The sequence below is a fragment of the Delphinapterus leucas genome, chromosome 21 (assembly GCF_059928025.1).
Source record: "Delphinapterus leucas isolate spDelLeu-1000000601 "Yukka" chromosome 21, BTC_Dleu_Yukka2, whole genome shotgun sequence".
Classification (NCBI taxonomy): Eukaryota; Metazoa; Chordata; class Mammalia; order Artiodactyla; family Monodontidae; genus Delphinapterus; species Delphinapterus leucas.
Genome location: NC_143149.1, coordinates 13147759 through 13155123, shown reverse-complemented (window position 1 = coordinate 13155123; position 7365 = coordinate 13147759).

Below are 7365 nucleotides of genomic sequence, written 5' to 3'. Positions count from 1 at the left end.
ATGCTACCTGCATTCCATTTCAAGTAACAAATATTGTGTGCCAATGAACAACGTAGATACAGTTATTGCATCGCGTAAGTAGTGTCTTATTTTCCTTCTGTTGTTGGTTTTACCCAATGAGCTAGCCCGAGTTAGCTTCATTTTATGTTACCTTCCATCATACAGGTCAGAAACCATGTCTAATCCAGCATGTGTAACGAAAGGCCATCCTCTACACTCCAGTATCCCTGCACAGTGTAATGTGCGAAATGGTACTTTATTGGTGCTTTTTGTTGATGAGTTGATAATGATTGTGACCCCATTCCTATTCTCTACAAGTTCATCTTTCATGGTAACAGCCAGATAGCCTCATTTTTCTTCCACTTCCTGCAAACCCGCTGCAGGCATCGTTAACTTTCTTGGTTGCCAGCAGCTCCGAGTTCCAGTTCTTCCTTTCAGAGAGTTTCTCTCTTAATACTTGTATCATAATGTTTACCTGCTTTCCTTGCATTGTATTCTGACTTTGGGCAGGTACAACAATTATTTTCTGATTGGAAGAATTCTCCACAGACTAGCTTCCAGTTATATAAGTTTCACACTTTGTTTCTCCTCCACCGCGCATATGTTTTCATTCTAATTCCGGATACCATAGGACACAGTCAGATCACAGTACGAGCTCTGGCCTCGGACTTTAGTATCACATTCCTGGATGAGTTCCAGTAAGCCATAGGAGTATTTCTGGAAGTCATTTCTGCTTTGGGAAGCCCAGTAATAACAACTATATGTTGAAGTTACTGAAATCCACATCTATAAATCCCACTCCAGCAAAACTAAATGTATCCATAATTCACTTTCCCCTTAACAGGATCTCCAAAATGCTCATAATCATTCCAGTGACACCTGACACAAGGAGTAATGTGATGGAGAGGAGGTCAAGGTGGAAAAGAACAATGGATTTAACCAATTGCAGTTACCTCTGAAAATTTACAAAACATATGACCCTGTGAACACAATTCTGGGACCCTCTTAGGGCCTTGGAAGAAGGTGTCAGTGCTAGTGAGGGGCCCTGAAACTAAAGCTTCATTAAATTCATGGCACATCCACCTTTCTACTCTTGTCTCTCTCAGTTTTGTTTCCTCATCTGCTAAATAAGAATAATATTAGCTTTGCCTATTTGAAAGGTTGCCATGATATATATAATAAAATTATCTGTTTTAAAAAGTGCTTTATATTACCATTTAATGCATCATTAGAGATGGTTCTCACATATATTTTCTAAAATTGGCTATCACTTCTCCCTTCCCACCTTCTCTTCTTACAAAGAACTTTGATGCTCCTCGCATTGGGAGGCGGAGTCCCTGTTCCCTCTCTTTGCATCTGGGCTCGTGCTCACAGCCAAAGTGATACTCTGACTCCCTGAACTAGGTCGTAAAGGCGACACGTCTTCCACCTGGCTCTCTGGGAATGCTTACTCTTGCAACCCAACAGCTGTGGGGAAGCCCAAACTATAGAGGAGCCCACATAAAGAAGAAGAGACAGCCAACCCTCCAGCCGTGGGACGGGGTCCTCATGAAAGTGGATCCCCCAGCCCCAATTAAGCTGATGTTGAGTAGAACAAAGGCAAGCTATAGATTCATGAGCAAAATAAATGGTTGTTGTTGTTTTAAGCCTTTAGGTTTTGGAGTGGTTTGACTTGACGGGAACCATCTATCTTTCCAATGAAACCCCTCTCCACTCACTCCAGACTGAACTTCTCTGCATTCCCTGACCACACCTCACAATTCCCTACCCCTATGCCTTTCTCATACCATTTTCTCTATTGGAATGTCCTCTTCCCATTGAAATCTTACCTATCCTTGATGGGCTCACTCAGTTGCCACATGTCCTATGAAGGTCCCCTCACTGCCTCGGTTGGTTGTGATATCTTCCTCCTCTCAAACCTTGAAGAACTTTGTTTCCACTAGTCATATAGTACTTATTGCCACGATTGATGTTCAGCATATTTCACTACTGGCAAGGCCAAGTACCGACCAGTCAGAAGGGGGCCTCCTGAGTTATCTATCCTGTGATTTGATGACCCTCTGCCTTGCAGCAAAGTTGGTTCCATGTAGTCTTAGCTCCTCCTGTGGCCTGTATGCACCTTCAGGGCAGGGCGCCTCATATATTTTTGTCAGTATTCCCATCCCCCATGCAAAACATAGGGTCGTGCATGTAATATACTATATACGTTATGAATACTTTGTTGAGACTTAAAAAATAGATCCCTGACTAATAAAAGAGAAAGTCCAGAGAGTATATACAGGGAAAAAAAGAGCTTAAAACTGTAAATAACTGAAAAATAAGATAAATTTTCTCAAATCAGGATCATGAAGGTTTTTGATCTGAGAGCTTAGTGATCATCTAATTGCGTGCAAAAGGATGGCTTGGGGAAAACTAGTGTGTGTTGGTGGGGAGAGAATGCAGATTCTGGATTCCACTCCCAGACATTCTGAATAAGTAGGTCTGGGTGGGGCTGCTGAAATCTCCTCCTTGGTGAGATATGCAGGGGACTCTGATGCGGGTGGTCCGTGGACCACACTTGCAGAAACCCTGGTTTAGTCAGACCCCCTCCATCGTTGTCTGGTTTACGTGCTCACGCTGTGTCCTGTGCCCTTTGAACTGGCTGTGACTGTGGGCTGCCATGGACCGGAAGAGGTAGCGTGGCCAGAAAGAAAGAGAAGGTGGGAAAGCTGTAACTCCAGGGCTATCTTTGAAGGAGAAATCATTGCCTTTAATCTGTGGGTGGTGGCTAAATGAAACAAAACACTTCACAGAGCTCAGCAGGGAAGCAAGTAGCCTGGTTGGGGAGTCTTCCGTCCGGGGGTGTCCTCGGGTGGGTTGACCTGTTTCCTCATAGTTGAGTAAATTGTTGATGGTGTGCATCACCTCGTGCGGTTCAGTCTCCACCCTTGGCTACCCGGTTGCTACCAGTCCAATGCCTAATTTCATTTACTCACAACCTCAGAGCTAACATTAGAAGCCTGGATTCTAACAGATTAGCTTCTTCAATGCCTTTTTTCCGGAATAAAATCTGTGTGGTTCTGAGTCCTTCAACTATTTAAAAATAAACTCACAGGGTCTTTCCAGCTTTGTCTTCCAGTTTCACTGGCACCATCTTCTAGAATCCTTTGCCCAGTGAGCGAGTCTGCCCTGGAATCTGAGTCCCTGGAAGAGGCCTCTGAGTCACTGCTTACTCCTGTGCTGTCACCCTGGGGTCTCTAAGAGGCAGGGCCCCAGCCTTTCAAATCTCAATATTGCCCTGGAATAAAAACTGCCAGATGACCTGTAACTCAAACAGCTTTTTGTTCCCAGCATCTTCCTCACCTTAGAAGGCAGAAGAGGAAAGCAGGGAAGCAGTGGGCAGCTACCACTGACTCACCACGAATCATCCTCCACCGTAAATTATTCAGGAACTGCAGAATAGCCATCTTCTATAAAATTTTAGGCCTTTCTGAAAACACTCTTCATCTTCCCCAATCTTTGTGCCTTTTAAAATTTTCATAAATACCTGCCTGGAACATAGTCTAGCAACTGACATCCACTAAGTGATAGAGACCCTGTGGAACTTGCAGACTGGGCTAGCGTGAAGTGTTCCACAAATGTAACCACAAAGATGGGGCAAGTCCCTCTCATTGCCACAGACCTTCCTTAGAGCAAGATTCCAGACTTCCTGTTGTCGGTCTTTAATAGTTGTGCTTTGTTGATTTTGTTCAACTCGGGCATTCAGCATTTGTATCAACCTGTACAAAGCACTGTCTCCCACGTGAGCTCATTTCATTTTCCACAGCACTGCGAGACGCGTATTGGTTTCAAATCAAGAAACCGAGGCTCTGAGAGGCTCGGTGACTCTTCTAAGGTCACAGAGCTAATAAGTGATGATCAGGAACTTGACCTAGGACCTCAGTGTCAATTCCAGGGCACAGCCCCCCATGTCATGTGGCACTTGCTCTGCGTAAGAACCATGCAGGGCCCACACAGCTTGTTCATGAGAGAAACTGGACATGGGCCTGAAAGCGGCCATGGGGGCGCACCTCCCAGACCTCCAGCTACCAGGGGCATCGCTGGTCCAGGGCACCAGCTGCCGCTCTGAAATCCATCTCTGCCTTGGCCAAGGTCTCGCTCCCCACAAGCAGCTCCCCACCGATGACTGCAGGTGGCAGGGGCGCTAGGAACGATCCCTTCCTGGGGGACATGGAGCTCTTCTGGCTGGCTGGGGACTTTGTCTCAGGCTCCCTCTGGCTCTGCCCAACTTTACCACGACTGCGAGGAAGAGTCCATCACAGCTTCCTTCCTCTCCTTCCCTCAAGTCTGCTGGCAGGCTCGCCTTCCTGCAGCTCCCTGATCAGTCCTTGTCTGCTGCTTTTCGAAGGCCCCGGGTTATCACAGCCTGTCTCATTCCTTCATTGCCGACGCCCCTGCAAGGCACATCTCTAGGCTCAGGAAGCCAGGGGAGGACCTAGTGTTCAGACTCTCATGAAATAGCAGATGAACCAAAAAGGCAAAAGGTAGCAAGGCTGGGCGATTTTCAACATGCATGCCCACGCTGGGCTGAATCTGTCCTTAGACATGGAATCTTCAGGGAAACAGTTAAGCAGGGAAACTGCCACGGGCATGTCTGCACGGGCAGCCTTCTTGAAGTGGTCGGGAAGAAGTACTTTTCCTAAGCATTGCTCCCAGTGAAGCCCCATCTCACTGTTGGAGCTTCTGCACCTCTCTTAGGTTTCAGAAGCCACTGTCCTCAAGACCTCTTTTTACTGACCTTTGAACTGCACGTGATGGGGAAGAGGCAACCAGCTATGACGCATACTTGTTAAAGAAAGAAATACCCGTGTTGATTCTTCCTGGGAGGAAGATGTCAACGAAGGCATTAGTCTTTGTCTATATCTGTCATTTGAAGAAGGAACCAAGTTCAGAAACATAATCCTACACACTTTCCTCCCCTGAGTCATGGAACAAGCATACCATTCCCGTGTTCACTTGCTGAACACATAAGTGAGCCCTACCATGGCCAGGTGCTGGGATTCAGAGGAGAAATACCACCAAGTGGAGTCACCACCACGTGTCAGGGACACATGACAAGGGAGGTTGTCCACAGAGACTGCGGGATTGAGACAGCTTGATTTACAGAAAGCCAACTTATTTTTTTAACCTTGCCACTAAACATACTTACCATGGTGGTAATGCTGCCATTGTAAAAGCACACAGCAGTTATCCTCCAGTGGGTCACTAATTAATCTAGGGGTGGCTGGGGACAGCTGGATACTAATCTGTGGAACGATAACACCTGTGTCATCAGGTTGCCATCGCTGGCCCTTCAGGCAGCATGAACTGATGGTTTTGCTCTGGGGCCGTGATCCTCAGAGGTTCCACCTCGCTATTGTACAGCAACCTGGAGCCCCAGATGGTCCCCGATGTCCTGAGATAATCAGTGGGCAGAGGGAGGGGTTTGCATATCAAGGAGCAAAGTTGTACAACACACTCTAGGTCTGAGCTGTCCAAGAGCCACGTATGGCTGCTGAATGCTTGAAACGTGGTTAATCTGAGCTGAGATGTGCTGTACGTGTAAAATACACAATGGATTTTGAACACCTAATTTAAAAAAAGTAAAATATCTCATTAATAATTTTGATATTGATTACATGTTGTAATGATATTATTTGGGGACATATTGGGTTAAATAACATATATTATTAAAATTAATTTCACCTAATTCTTTTTAGCTTTTTAATGTGGCTACTAGAAAATTTAAATTTACATATGAAGCTCAGATTGTGTTGCATAGTGTTGCAACTATGACCTAGGTGTCAAGGTCGATGAGGGCAGTGATTGTATCTATTTTTACTCATCTTATTACCATTATAACCACAGAATTCAACACACCATCTAGCACTGAAAAGCACTCAATAAATATCTGAGGAACAAATGAAAATATAAATTGACAAATAGACATCAGTTCCTCATTTCTCTGAAGCCGAGAAGGATTTCTTCCCCCTCCTTACCTTAGCCTAACACCTGAGAAGGAGGTTGGAGATCTGCAAACTCTATCTCCCAGATCTGAATCTCCATGCCGGAGCTCCCCTGAGTGTACATCTGACAGCCTGCTCAGAAACTCTGCTTAGATGGGTAGTAGACCTCTCAAACTTAATATCCCCAAAGCAGAATTATTTATTTTTTTCTCTCAAACTTGTTTCTGCCGAGGTCCTTCTGATCTCAATAAACGGAACCATGATCCACCAGTTTTTCAGGGCAAAAACCTAATCATTTTAAGTGCTCTATTTCCCCCATGAATAACACCACTCAACCCCATCCAATCAAGAAACAAGTCTTGTTGGTTCTACTGTAAAATATATTCCAGATATATCCACTTTCTCCACCACTGCTACCACTTTGGTACAAGCCGCCTTGGTCTTTCACTGGCACTACTGTTCCTAATTGGCCCACATGTTGCTGCCACTGCCCCCAGAAACTCTGTGAACCATTATTATCCTTCTGACAAAGACAAAGAAATGGATGCCCAATAAACTTGACCATAAGAACATTTTTATCTGTATTTAACAAACGTGCTTCAATCAGGCACACAAACTGCGGGATGGAAACAGCTGGGGCAGTCATCTAAATATACGCTTGCCTTCACGCAAGTATTCAGTTAGGCTGGTCCAGACAGAAATTAACTCTATTTATAAAGCTCTCTGCAGATGTACGATCCAGAGGCAGGCGGGTCGAGGCTTTGCCTATCTGTTTATTAACTGTTTGACCCCGGCCTTCCCCCGGTGGTGGGTACAGTAGCCATAGCAGCATCACTCTCCATCCCGGCGCTTTTGGGCACGTCACCAACGATGCTCCCTAGCTCAGAAGCAAGCAAAGCAGAGCCCTCGCCCCTCCACTTAGAACATACAAAACATACAAATAGCTTTCAACTGCTGGATCACAGATAAAACGAATGCTCACAGACAAAAGAAATCAAACACTCATGGAACTAAATCACAGGCACATTTTGCTGACTGGGTTATTTAACGAGCTTGTACTGCTGCAGAATTGCAAGGAAAATTAGCTTAAGGGAAGAGGGACATGCTGAGCAGGAACCTTTCACAGGGACCTCAGCCTGTTCCCTTCCACGACAGGAGAGCAGGCATCTTCCCTGCTCATCTCTGCGATTAGACTAAGGCTCTACATCTCCATGGCCTCCCTCCCCCAGCCCCTAAATTTCACCTTCTCCTGGGACGATCCTCCTTAAACATCCTCCTCCCGTACAAACCACTGCCATCCTTCTAGTCCCCCGGTCCCTCATATCCATCGCCAACTCTTGTGCAGTGCTTCAGATGTTTCTTAGACCTGTTGGCGCTATCT